The sequence below is a fragment of the Leuciscus leuciscus genome (assembly GCF_965113295.1).
Source record: "Leuciscus leuciscus genome assembly, chromosome: 3".
NCBI lineage: Eukaryota > Metazoa > Chordata > Actinopteri > Cypriniformes > Leuciscidae > Leuciscus > Leuciscus leuciscus.
In genome coordinates, this window is record NC_138727.1 from 32657937 (window position 1) to 32672852 (window position 14916).

At 40.5% G+C, this 14916-nt stretch overlaps 2 long non-coding RNA genes across 2 annotated transcripts in view; both read right to left on the reverse strand.

Moving 5' to 3' along the window:
* LOC309494652 overlaps positions 1–14916 on the reverse strand; it is a 218985-nt gene that overhangs the window by 155874 nt on the left and 48195 nt on the right. The window lies entirely within an intron of this gene.
* Positions 10–7247, reverse strand: LOC309494641. Its single transcript, XR_014204407.1, has 3 exons — positions 6898–7247; positions 3051–3118; positions 10–266 (listed from the first exon to the last, which is right to left on the reverse strand). It is a non-coding gene; the product is annotated as an uncharacterized lncRNA (long non-coding RNA).

The following is a 14916-nucleotide window of genomic DNA, read 5'->3' on the forward strand; positions in this document are numbered from 1 at the left end:
ATTAAAAATGGCAAATTAGAACTTGTTCGTTCATCAGCTTTTAAATTAAGCAAAGTGCATTTCTAACTAAGGTCAACTTAGAATGAGTGAAATTAGCTTAAATATGTAACAGTTAAATATGTACTCTGGTAATCTGAAAACATTTAGTGTTATTAAAGGTATAGTTCACCTTAAAAATGCAAATTTACTCACCCTCATGTCAAATTTACTCGCCTCATTTACTCACCCTCACGTTGTTCCAAACCTGTAAAAGTTTCTTTCTTCTGCTGAACACAAAAAGATTTTTTAAAGAATGTCAGTAACAAGACAGTTGACGGTAGCCACTGACTTCCATAATAGGAAAAAAGTACTATAAAAGTCAATGGCTACTGTTAACTGTTTTGTTACCAACACTTTTTTAAATATCTTCTTTTGTGTTCAGGAGAAGAAAGTCATTCAGGTTTGTAATAACATGCGGGTGAGTAAATGACGACAGAATTTTCCTTTTCAGGTGAACTATCCCTTAACCCTCTGAGGTCGGAAAACGCGCCCCCGCGTTTTGCTGGATTTTCTTCACATTGTAGTACAATAAACTTAAATTACTCCGTCATTTATGGTTATACAGAAAAAAGAAATATAAAAAAAGAATCTGTGATATTTCTACTTTTGTATGTGTCCACTTACAATCAAATCAAAACATTGTGCTTTTGTAAAATAAAGAAAATAAACAGGGTGTGCGTTCTGCCTCTCCGTCGCGGTGAACTTTTTTTTCTTGAGCACGTCTATAAACTGAAACAAAACTCAGCGAATCCTCCTCACACATTTATGAGCCATACACCTTTATACACATTTAAGTGTGTACTTTTAAATGATCGGATTCAAACTGAAAACAAATATTCTCTGTTTAAGTAATTTGTATAAAACCAACAGGATGTCCAGTATCTCAAACGCTTGCTAATTACTTTTAATTCGGCCACGCCCACTCGCGCAAAAGAGATTCACATGCAAATCTCCACATGGGACGCGAACGCCCTCGTTACCTCAAACACAAAACACCAAAACACTTCACAAGTCTCTGCTTTTCGTCGAGTTTGGAAGACACGTCTGAGCTTACATTGGATTTACATCAGAAGAAGAAGAACGCGATTTGAAGACAAGAAAGATGTAAGGTAAGAAATTCTTACTTATTAGTTTATGGTATTGTTGCATAAACTTCACATTGCAGTTGAACTGTTGCTAGATATATGGTGAATATTATACTATTTAGACCCGTGTTTCCTGTTAAATACTGTTTGTGGATATCTGCTCAAGCATAGATATGTATAACCATAATGTTTAATATTTTGGAGCGCGCTGTGGGTTTGAATGTATCATATTTTGGAGCGCGATTGCGTTTGAAAGGAAAAATGCACCAAACATTAGGCTTTATGTTTTTACTATCATCTCATTTCATATCATCATAACGAATGGAAACATTTGAAGTAACATAAGATAATCAATATATTTTTCTCTAGCATTGTTACTGAAATCTTTTGGAAGATTTATAGGCTGCTTTGTAAAATACAATTATTTTATGCAGTACTGCACATAGCTTATGCCTACAAGGCACAACAAATATGGTGTTCTTTATATTATATATTGTTGGAAACATTTGTGTGTGTGTGTGTGTGTGTGTGTGTGTGTGTATTCTGTGAATTTTAAAAAGCAATTTTAACCAGAAAAATCTAAAATGTATTCCCAAAATCGTGCAGGCCTAGTTTCTCTTGATACCAGTATGTTCACTTTTTTCTTTTCTTTCAGGGACCAGATGCAACTGAGTCCTGCTGACTTCAACATTCACATGAGTCTCTGTACATGAACATGGTAAAGTGAAAATCAAACACCTTGGAAATGAAAGGTATGTACAATGTTTTTAGGAATGGCACAAAGGTCTCTGTCTTTGGATCATTGTTTTCAATGTGCTCTTTTGTCATTTGTATTTTTGGATTATGTTGTGTTGTAAATAAATCCAAACAATCTAAAAGCCATTCTTTTTTAAATCTCCTCATTCTTTGTGCAAGGTTGCTCTGAATGACAGGGCCTGATCGCTCCTAATAGGGCAGTTAGGGGAGTGTCTTTGTCTTTCTCAGGTGTTAAAACCTTACATATTCATGAGATGATCACGCCTCTTCGAATATGGCTTTGTCACACAAAACACGTCTTAGAAATTTTAAATCAATATATTGTCTTATCTGAATGAGCAGTCAGGGTGATTTTCACATAGTTTTGGAGCAAATATTCTAGGCTACGTCATACAATTTTCAAAAGTCTTGTGAAGAAATAATCAGTATGGGTTTCATGGCCTTATTTCAGTGACAATTTTTTTTTGTATTTTCACAAACCACGCATAAATGTCATTATCTCAAAACTACAAACTTTTACATACATGCTGCTGATATATTATTGTAGCAGAGTTTGTGCTGAATACAGTGTAATTAGACTTTAGCCATGAAAATGTCACTAGTAACAGAAAAAAACACAAATGTCAGAGCATGTCAGAGCATGTCAGAACACCTCCAGGCCCAGAAAACAGCTCAGACCTCAGAGGGTTAAAGCAGTGCTTCTCAAACCCATCCTGGGGACCCCATACCACTGCACATTTTGTATCTCTCCCTCATTTAACACACCTGATTCAGCTCATTAGTACAGACTGCTAAATTTAAATTGGGTGTGTCTGATGAGGGAGACATCCAAAATTATGGGGGGTCCCAGGACATTTGAGAACCACTGCCTTAAACCAAGAAAGGGGCAAACAAGCAAGGCTATCTATGAAATTACACTGACAATGACTAGGCACAGAAGTGGTACCCTATGCCAGCCCTACAATATAACTGATTTAAATTCACCCTACATGGTTTGACATTGTCTTGTCATGTGCTTGTACTTTGGACAAGTAAATTGGCCATTCATGTTTTTGAGCTTATTGTGAATGGTGTAGCAAACTTTGTTAAGGGTTAGGGTTGGATGCAACTGTGAAAAAAAGATACAAAGAAAGAGAATTTGAAATGCAAAATTGTTCATCACATATTTACCAGCAATTTTTCAATGAGGCACTCAAGATTCCAGTTGAGGAGTTTTTGTTGAACAAAAATGTCCATTGCTGTAAAAGAAAAGAAGGAAACATCTGATTGGTAATATATTTACAAAGTTAGCATGTCTTATACAATGCTTTTAAAATAAATGTTTTATGCTGGCTCCAGTTAATAAAAAAAATAAAAAAATAAATATATATAAATCAGTTTAATGAATCATTACTTAACTAGAAAATAAAATAAATAAATAGACAAAATAATTTTTAACAGCTCAATTAACTATTGTTAATTCACAAGACTGTAAACAGAAGAAATGTTAATTTTGTGGATAATTAAAAAAATATTTTATAAAATCACCTGTAGATATTTCATAGAATATTTTTTATTCATTCCAATGTATTAGTCTGTCGGTATAACAATCGCCTGAGGGCATTGCGCCCATTGACTTATTTGATTGCAGTTTCAAGATAAGTAAAAATAATAAATAAATGTTGTAACGACAATGACTATGACATGCGGTCACATGCTGTTCAAATTAGTAAATCCTGATCTCCAAACACATCCTTCGTTGTCTCCTTAGACAACAAGTTTGTTCATGGCGCCTCTAAGTCTGCTTGAACGGTCAAAATGGCATATTTGTGGCTCCCCAGAGGGACATTTGAGTCACATAGGGAACCCTGTTTTGGAGAATCCCCTCTAAAACCCCCCATTTCAGCATGGACTCCCTGTGACTTTACAGCCTCATGACATTCCACACACACACACACACACACACACACACACACACACACACACACACACACACACACACACACACACACACACACACACACACACACACACACACCAAGAGACCAACCTTTGTGTGTAACTCAGGATAAGCAATATTTCTTTTAAATATATGTACAATTCCATTATGCATGTGTGGTTAGTTTGCCTTATAATAGAGGTGTGGTTTGCTAGAGTATAATTTTGAATTCTAAAGGTTCACTGAATGAAGGTTCCTCAATAGTGTCTTGTAACCCGACCTCGACCTGGTCATAAACTTTATGACTCCAAAGCTGCAGCTCCTCCAGTTCTTCTGCAAGCCAACATTCCAGACATTTCCACACATATGATCCAATAGCAATGTTTGTGATATGTATTTTTATGTGTGTATAATTAGCCAGATAATGTCTGAGGTATCTATGCAACGTTATTATGATAATCAAAATCACTATGCTAGTGATTATGAGGAAATTATGTAACCCTGTATTTCTTTCATGCAAAAACGTCATTCGAGGTGTCAATGTAATGGGAAAAACATGTCGGAGTCGAATCTTGACTGCAAAGTACAATAATATGCATTTATTCCAGGAAATACCATATTTCTAAATATGAATGTTGTTTTCGATTTCTCACATGACAGTCAAAGTGGGGGGTGGGGGGTGGGGGGTTTCTTCACAAACAAAGAAACCTCTTCCCGCTTCAGATCAGAGGATCCGATTCGTCCTCCACGAGAAAGGAGGCGTACACGGGATTCCCTTAAAAGTCCGAACCTTCAGTTTAAACGCCCTCTCTCAACTCTCAACTCTCAACATATCCTCTCTTCGGACCTTCTCCTCCACGCGCAGCGCTTCTCCCAACGCAACCAGCGGGACAGGCCTCGGCTTCTCCTCTGGACGCATGCCCGCGTCATGTAGAAGCTGCCGTTCTTTTGCAACTAAGTTCCTACTTGCCTTTCCCCGCCACAGGGGAAATGATCTGAACTTTCTCGGTAACGTTAAATTCAAGTGAGCCTTTACATCGTCTTGCGAAACGACCCAGAAGACGAAGCTAGACGCAAACCAGCCGGACACGCGCACACGCGCGCCCCCTCTTCAGCACCACACTGAAAGAGCACAGAATCTTGCAAGTAACGTAACTCTCTCTAAACGCTGATTTCAGGTGTCCAGTTCTTAGGTCTGTGAATTAAGTTACCCTCTATCTCTTCTCTCTATTTCTTTCTTTCTTTTTCATTTCATTTTATTCTCTCTATCACGTTATGTTTTATGTTTTTGGTTTGGTTAAATGTTTGTGTGTTTTACTGTTTGCATTTTTACGTACGTTTATATTGTAGCTCATATAATCTCTAGTTTACATTTATTAAAAATCAATTTATACTTTTAATTGCCTCTGTGTTTGAAAACCCACCTTGAAACTAAAAGATCTAAGCTACAAGCTCGATATTGACTACCTTGAGTAGTTTTAATTCATAAACTCAGGAAGTTTTGATATCTCAGGTTTAAACAGGGCTATAGGCCCATTACTCCCCAATTACAGCCTATCTGTAAAAAATCTTGGAGTCATTATTGATAGTTCTTTTAAATTAGAGAAACAAATTAGTTCAGTAGTTAAAACAAGCTTTTTTCAGCTTAGACTGTTGGGGAAAGTGAAGCTGTACCTGCCGCAAAGTCAACTAGAAAAAGTTGTACATGCCCTCATTACAAATCGCTTGGACTACTGTAACTCTTTATACTATGGTTTAGATCAGTCGTCTATTCACCGTTTACAATTAGTACAAAATGCAGCCGCTCGCCTGTTGACAGGGAAAAAACGATTTGATCATATTACTCCGGTACTGTCGTCCCTCCACTGGTTGCCTGTTGCTTTCAGAATCCAGTTTAAGATTTTATTATTTGTTTTTAAATCTTTAAATGGATTAGCACCGTCTTATTTAGCGGATTTGCTGACTATGCACACCTCAGTCAGAGCACTTAGGTCAAATGACCAGCGACTTCTAGACTGTCCTAGATCTAGACTGAGAACCAGAGGAGACAGAGCATTTTCCGTTGCAGGACCTAAGCTATGGAATGCTCTTCCCCTTAATATTAAGGAAGTTAGCTCTATTGAGTCATTTAAATCGCTTTTAAAGACTTATCTTTTTGATAAAGCTTTTAATATAATACGAGCTGTGACGTTGTGATGTTTGATTGTAAAAATGTCTATATGTGTTTTAACTATTATTATTATTATTGGGACATTTTGCCTATTTAATTTCTCTTTTTGATTAATTAATATGTTTTATGTTTGGTATGAATTTCTGTACAGCACTTTGTGGCAGTAATGACTGCTTGGAAATGTGCTTTATAAATAAATTTGACCTTGACCTTGAAGTTTTATGTTCGTGGCCAGAAGATAAACTTTCTTGGAGTTTGTAAACAGAAATACTCCTTCTTAACTGATAACCTTACATTTATTCGCTGGACGAATGACTGATGACGAGACCAGTTACAGAACGAGGTATTTCCGAAAATTGATAAAGTAATGTATATGCGATTTATGAATTATGACCATGAGTTATGATTTGTAATATTCCCAAATTCCCTATATTCTTGAGCTAATTCGCATTGACCCAGAGTCGTTTACTTTACAATGTTGTTAATGTTTATTCTTCCTTTTTTTTCCTCTCCATTCTGTCACCTGATGGAGTCTGGGTTCCTTGCCACTGTTGTCTCTGGCTTGCTTAGTTAGGAACACTTAATTTTCAACAATATTATTGATTTAATCGAATGGCTCTTTTTTTCAGAGCCGGTTTAAGACCAAATTGTACTTCAGTAACTACTTTGATTATCTTTACATAGTTTCTGAAAGTAACTGAAGCAACATTGAACTGACTTCAAATGAACAATGACAGTTTTTGATAAGAATTGTACTGAGCTGGACGATGACATCACTGTTTTCTGCAGAAATGCTTAGCCAAATTGAACTAAGGCGCACGCACCCAAACACGGAGAACATACTGCAGCATAATAAAATATTTTATGTAAAGCTACCTTTCGAAAATAACTAACAAAAACAGTTAAATAATAGGTAACGTTAGACTTACAGCTTCTTTAGCATATCCAGCCACTAGCCAGTGACGTTACACTGCATCCATCCAACACCGCCGAGTCAAGTAACGTTAACCTGCCACATTTCTGGAGATAAAACAGACACCAACAACTGTACTTAGACATTGTGACCGTGTTATAAGTGGAATAATTGATGACAGGCCGTGTAAAAATAATGAATGTTATGTGTAACGTAACGTTAGCATAACGGTCGCTAGTTCGACAGACGCAAAATCTAGACTAGAGCATTTGGTCCGTCGTCAATAATTCATAGTTCATTTCAACATAACTTCTTGTTGACTTTCTGACTTCTTTGACTAACGTTAGGATAGTTTTAATAAAACAGGGTTGCTCACCTTTACGCTCGCTCCTGCTTGAACCTCTCGTCCTCCTGTTGACTTAGTGATTTGAACAGTGTGGACAAAAGTGCGCGACTCGCGAGGAGGTAAGCGCTGGGTCAAAATTTCCAAAACAAACCCAAATGCTGGGTCTTTGTCAGCTGATTACGGAGAAAATAACCCAGCAACATAGTCAAAATGCTCAACCCAGCATTTGGGTTTAAAAAATAACCCAGCATTTTTTAGAGTGTGGAGCCAAAGCATGATTTGTATTTGGGAGTCAGGAGGTTAAAAGCTTTAGTAAGCTTTGCAGAGAATGTGTTTGGAAGAGATTTGCTTAGAAAACACAGAGAGTCCGAATTTGTTAATTCAGACCAAACGAACGAATGATTCAATAGCCCAGTCGTTACAATATTCAACAATAATATTGATCTGACTGCATTGACACTATTATACAAGAACTGAACTGAGCTGGACGATGACATCATGGTTTGGTCCCTATGTATATAAATTAATGAAATTAATAACTTTTTAAAACAAAAATGAAACATCACTGAACTTACTTAAGCTGAACTGTGACGCTATTTTCTTCTGGAAACGTACTTTTTTGCATTATTTTCCTGTTATCTGCTTTGAAACAAAATCTGTATTGTAAAAAGCAATATATAAATAAATGTGACTTGACTAATGCAAGTACTACACCCAACCAGTTTGTCCGAGTTTTACCTGTTACATAAGACTCGAAACAAAACTGAGATGTTCTGCAGAGGAGAGAGCTTGCTCTTCGTCCAGTTGACCTGAAGTCCCAATCAGGCTAGGTGCTCGAGAACAAGTTTGCACACAGCAACTCTAGTGAGTGAGCTAGGATTAGCCAGTCGTTGGGTAGTTGAGTATGCAAATGCCTACTTCCCTTAACAGGGCGAGGGCAGCCTCTGTGGCATCACACCTTTCATGAAGACACGAGAATACAGGGAATACAGTGGTCACCAGATGAGCAGGCTGTGTCACTGAGGCCACCCGTGAGATAGGGCATCGAGAAAGCGCAATTTGTCGAGCTCCCTCATCTCCCCAAGGTTAGCCAAGTAAGGCATTCTAGGTCTACGAACCGAGCCATGACTCAAGTTGCTCTGAGAGCAATGACAGTGGCTGAACGCAGTTCCCACATCAAACTCGGCTCAGCACTACCTTTGTGCAGATCTTTCCTCCGAGGTCCGTGGCGGCCCGGGCAAGCATTGCTGCCAGCTCAGCGTCAAGCTCAGACTGAGCCTCAGATAGAGGGGACGAACCGAGGGCAGGGCTGAGCAGGCGGGCGTGCACCTGAGACCCGCGGATTAGTGAGTGACGGATTAATTGACAGCTGTCAGACTCTCAAAGATGGAGAGTGACTGAAGTGACGCCAGTAGCTTTGCAACAGAGCGGTCATTTGTCGAGGACTTTTCTCCCCCACCTTCACCTGAGGTTAATTAATTATTATGCATAACTTAGCAACATGACAAACTGAGTTACTGTCACAAACTCACAAACTTCTGAGGTAATTTTTTCCAGGATTATTATTACTATTACGTTATTATTTTTCCTCACAGCGTCGCAAGACGACGTTAAGTAAAATAATTGTCACAGTGTCTGGTTTGCGTATTTCTGGTGTCCACTAGAGGTCCTCCTCCCCCACAGGTGTCAGTCACTATTGGACTACAATCCCCATCACCCTTGTCGGACTCATTATTCATTATCACACTCAGCTGTTCCCACTCACCTTGTTAGTGTCTGTCTATTTATACCCTGTCTGTTTTATCACTTGTTCTGGAATCCTTGTATTTTGTCACCCGCTTCCCAGAGTCTGTCTATGTTTGGTTAAGTGTTTATTTCTTGTTTTTGGACTGCTTACATGGATCTTGACCTTTTGCCTGTTCCTGGATATATGATTATGGATTACCCAATAAAACTGCACTTGGACTATCACCCTTTCGTGTGCGTGTCGTGACAGAAGGATTCCAGCAATATGCATAGATCCAGCAGTACGGGTTTTTGTATCAGTCCCCCAACCACTGAGAAGGAGAGGAGGGGACGATTTAGTAATTTAACGGCCCTACGTCAGCAGGGCCAGACGGTGGGTTGCCTCTCTCAAACATTTTGGACGCTCTCGAGAGGTATGGGTTATAATGATGCAGCATTAAAGGAAATTTTTAATGTCTGCCTGGATGACCCATTGCCTGGGTGGGAAATGAAGGGGCTGGAGATCCTGGACTTTTGGGGGTTCACCAGATACCTTCATCATCGGAGCCAGTGGGATACTCCAGTCCCGCCTCCGGTGGTCCCGAGTCCAGTGGTCCCAGTTCCGGTGGTCCCAGTGCCGGTGGTCCCGAAACGGAGGAGGAGACTGTCCCGGTGGTCCCAGTGCCGGTGGTCCCGAGTCCGGTGGTCCCAGTGCCGGTGGTCCCGAGTCCGGTGGTCCCAGTTCCGGTGTTCCCGAAACGGAGGAGGAGAAGGAAGACTCCCTCCGTGACTGCTCCGGTGGTCCCAGTTCCGGTGTTCCCGAAACGGAGGAGGAGAAGGAAGACTCCCTCCGTGACTGTTCCGGTGGTCCCAGTGCCGGTGGTCCCTGTTCCGGTGGTCTCGAGTCCGGTGGTTCGGAGACGGAGGAGGAGAAACCCCTCCACAACGACTTGTCCGGTGGCTCCTAACCCAGAGACCATCCCGGAGGTGACTGCCATCCCTGACGCGTCGCTCAGGCGACTTGCTCTGCCGGCCCCGCCCGAGCTGCTCGCCCTGCCGGCCCCGCCCGAGACTGTTCACGTCATGTCTGCCGATCCAGAGACTGTTCACGTCACGTCTACCGATCCAGAGACTGTTCACGTCACGTCTGCCTATCCAGTGACGGTTCACGTCACGTCTGCCGACCCTGTGTCTCCGGAGAAGATGGCCGCCGCCGAGCCTATGTCTCTTCCTGAGCCGGTGTCAGCTCCTGTTCCTGAGCCATGGCCACCTGAGCCTGTTCCTGTGCCCTGGCCGCCCGATGGACTGTCTACTCCACCCTGGCCGCCCGATGGACTGTCTGCTCTGCCCTGGCCGCCAGAGGGAAAGTCTCCGCCCTGGCCGCCCGATGGATCGTCTGCTTCGCCCTGGCCACCCGATGGGTCATCTGCTTTGCCCTGGCCGCCGGCTAATCCATCACCCCCTGTTTCTGTTCCCCTCCATGGACCTGGCCCCCCATCCCTCCCCCTGATCCTCCACCGTTCCACCTCCCTCCTGGACTCTTGTTTTGGTTGTTTTTTTGTGTCTTGGAGCGTCTGGTAGCCGCTCCGTAGAGGGGGAGTTATGTCACAGTGTCTGGTTTGCGTATTTCTGGTGTCCACTAGAGGTCCTCCTCCCCCACAGGTGTCAGTCACTATTGGACTACAATCCCCATCACCCTTGTCGGACTCATTATTCATTATCACACTCAGCTGTTCCCACTCACCTTGTTAGTGTCTGTCTATTTATACCCTGTCTGTTTTATCACTTGTTCTGGAATCCTTGTATTTTGTCACCCGCTTCCCAGCGTCTGTCTAGGTTTGGTTAAGTGTTTATTTCTTGTTTTTGGACTGCTTACATGGATCTTGACCTTTTGCCTGTTCCTGGATATATGATTATGGATTACCCAATAAAACTGCACTTGGACTATCACCCTTTCGTGTGCGTGTCGTGACATTAATCTGATTAAACTTGATGTGTGTTATCGAGTTGATGTGGGCGTTAACAGGTTTGCATGGATTGCCTCAGATCATTTGCGTTTCAATAGCGCACGCTCTCTGTAGGCATGTTCACATTAGCAGATGAGTTGCCATGAGAACGACTGACATCTCTATCTTTTCATACAGATTACATAACCAAAGAATATTTGTTTTCATTTTGAATTAGATAATTTAATAGCAGAGACTTAAATGTTTATAAAGATATATTGCTTATGCCTGTTTGAATAGTATTCGCTGAGTTTTGTTTAAGTTTAGAGACATGCTCCAGAAAAAAGTACCTACCTAGACTACACAAAATAATCGAAATAACAAAATAAATGCTATGCTAACTAGATGCTAATATACGCTATCCTGATCGTTTTCAATACTCGCAATTACAACTCTTGACTCGCTACAGTGGTTTTGACGGAACAAGATGATTTTATACCAGGTGTTGCCAAGGGTGTGGTGAGCTGGTGCCTGCCTATGTCACAGGGCACCACAACTTCCAATAGGAAAATTCAACTGCAGTAGCCACCATTCAACCTGAAGAGGGCAGCACCCAGACGTAATAAAACCCCAGTCTTACAGATCATTAACTAATAAAAGTTGTTTTATGGTTTAGTTACCCTTTAACCCTTAAAGACCGATACAGCCGCCCGCGGCATAAAATAACTATCGTTCTAAAATGTTTAATAACTTTTGAGTCGCTAATCCAATCTGTATGCTTTAAAATGCACCGTAAAGATGAGATTCTCAGCTTTCCCGTGTTATCACTGTTGTCTCTATTGGTCATTCAGTGGCTCTGTAGTGCCGGTGATTGTGTCATCAAAATCTGCAGCAGTGATTCGTCAAGGAAACACATGTGGTTTCTTTCTCTGAGCCAAACAGGAACGATTGTTGATGCTTAGTCCCACCCCCATGCCCAGATTCGTCCAAACGGTCATCAACTCAACCAATAAACATAGTGATTGGTGTTTTTAACAACCAATTTCGTTTCTTTATACATTTTAACAAACGCAATGCATTGAAAACTACGCATGAAAACGAACGGATGCAAAGTTTTTGACCATAGCGCAAAACACGAAAGAGCACAAAACACGAAAGAGCATGAGTATGTAAGAAAAAAAAGCAGTACAAATCGGAGGATGTGTTAGAATAGATTTTTTTTTAAACGAGTTGTTAGATGATGACCTGGTGGTGGAACCTTTCGATTCAGAAAATTGTTTGAATCATTTGCACTGTTTATTTATCTATTTGTATTTAGTTTGTGAAGATTATTTGCATTATTTGTTCATTAGAACTCAGTATATTACCCTCAATGAACCATTTCTTCATTTGCACTGTTTATTTCTTTTTGTATTTAGTTTGTGAAGATTATTATGACCGCCGCTAGCGAAGCTAGCGAAAGCGGTCATATAGGGATTGTCAAGGTTTTTTTTTTATTTTTTTTTTATCTACTGAATTTTTCGTCAACGATACCAGGGACACCGAAACACCGGGGAACATGAAATTTGGTGGGCATGTAGCCCCACTAGACTTTTACGGAAAAATGTTGTTTGGGCCCCGGGGGCCACTCGTGCTGGACCCCCCCAAACCCAAAAAATGCAGTTTTTCCTAAATAACTACCTGAACCGTGGCACCGAGGATGAAGACATTTTTATGGTATGTTGGTCTTAAGGGCCCACATCAACCTAGCCCATAATCACTCATTTGTGATTTGCGCCCCTCCCATAAAAAATGAAAATGCAATATTATTCTGCTTTAATCGCCCCTAGGGGTGGGCGGTATGACGGTATATATCGTTACCGCGGTAGAAAATGTCAACCGTAACAGATTTTTTCATTCCGTGATACCGCGACATGTAAATAAGTGGGCGTGGTTAACTCACATGCAGCGTGCAAGAGACTGAGACACTGAGATTTGTCAAAGAAACATGGAGAAAGCAGATCAAGAGGATCCACAAAGTCATTACGTTTTCTAAAAGGGTTGTTGTTAACGTGATATTTTTTGGGGGGGGGAAGGCGCAGCAGTCAACTAGAGCAGTGCGGCACCCGTAGGCTACAGTTAGAGGAGTGCACGATCGCAACGGGGAAAGCATGAAGCTACTTGACAACAACAGTTCATATATCATATCGTAACGAATAGAAATAACCTAGTTATCATCTTTCTGTCTCTTATGTATAGTTACTTTTTAAACATGAAACTCGCATTCAGTATGACACGAGAGCGGTTGCCGTGGTAATGAACAACCTGCTTGTTAAAGCAAATGTATAACATGTTAATCTGTATCTGAGGCAAAATTACTAAATATGCAGCGCGAGTTATATATTTCTAACTCCAAACAATTGGCCACTGAAACAGCTGATAAAATCTTGCTTCGATTCAATGCGTGATTACAACTTGTCACTCAAATTAACCGATTGCATTTTACTGATGCAAAAGACGCGCGCGTGCACACGCACTGAGAGGGAGCGCGGTGTGTTTCGGTGTTCACCGAGCTATGTAAAATAATGACGCAGTTACAAGGTGTGTATAATTTACACTACTTAGTCAACACTAACAGTAGCTGCTGTTCGGTTTTCATACTGCTGTTCTCCTAGTCACTTATGAACTTGACGCTTCTGAACATCTGGTTAAAGCTTTAGGTGACGGGTTGCCAGATCACAAAAAGAACAAAACAAGCCCTTTAAAAGCAGACATGGCAAAAATGTACCGGGAAAACATTTAAACATAACTAGTATTTACTAATATCCTACCAAATTAAAAGAAAGTAACTCATTTATTATGAATAGAATAGTTCAATATAAAATATTCAGATATTATAAACTGATTGATGAAGTAAAGCAATAACATGAGATTGAAAAATTATTCAGCAACACTTTATTTAAAGTTGAATTGCACCTATGAGTTGTATTTAATATCAATAAGTTGGGGGCAGTTCATCTAAAAGTTGATGAGAGTGTTTTGTTTACTATATTTAGCTATTAAAAATAGTTTACCAAAGAAATAATTGACCAAATAAAAGAAAAAGAAAATTCAAACAAAGTGAAGTACTTTTCATTTCTAAAGTATTTGGGTTTATTTATTATAAAGCCCTTTTCGTCGATTTTTGGAGAACAACTACAACTATAAATAACTATATCGTGAAATATATCGTTACCGTGAAATAAAATTAGTCATACCGTGAAACCGAATTTTGGTCATACCGCCCACCCCTAATCGCCCCTATCTTCAGTTGAGATGTTCAGAACTGCACCATATTTCATGTGTATGATTACCTTGACATCCTCTGGGGGTATGCTACGTTTCGTAGAATTTCATCCATGGAGGGGGTATAAAATAAATTCATTTATGTGCACATTTAGTGACTGTACACTCATCGGCCTGTAGATGGTGGTGTTGAGCGAAGGGTTGCTGGTTTAGGATGATACTGTCACACACACACACACACACATGCAGGAATACAAACAAACGCAAGCATGCACACACACTGACATCCACACGCACAGACACATACACACACATACAAATCCACATGCACAGACACACACACACAAACACACACACGCGCACACACATGTACGCACGCATACATACACGCACAGACACACACACACACACACACACACACACACACACACACACACAGACAGACACACACATACACAAACACACACACATACACACACACACACAGACAGACATGCACATACTACTACTTTTTTTAGGTATATCAGGGCTTGAATTTCGGCGCGGGATTGCGGGTATTGCGCATATTTTTTATCATTCCCGCAGGTCTCCCATTTATAATGCGGGAAATTCCCGCAAACATTGATTCACTTTAGCATGTAGGTTGTATTAGTAAATTAATCCACACAGATTATAAAATCAAATCAGTCATTTTAAAACTGTCTGCGAGACGCAATTTCACAAACAGCGTGAGTGATTCAGCGGCGCTGCGTCT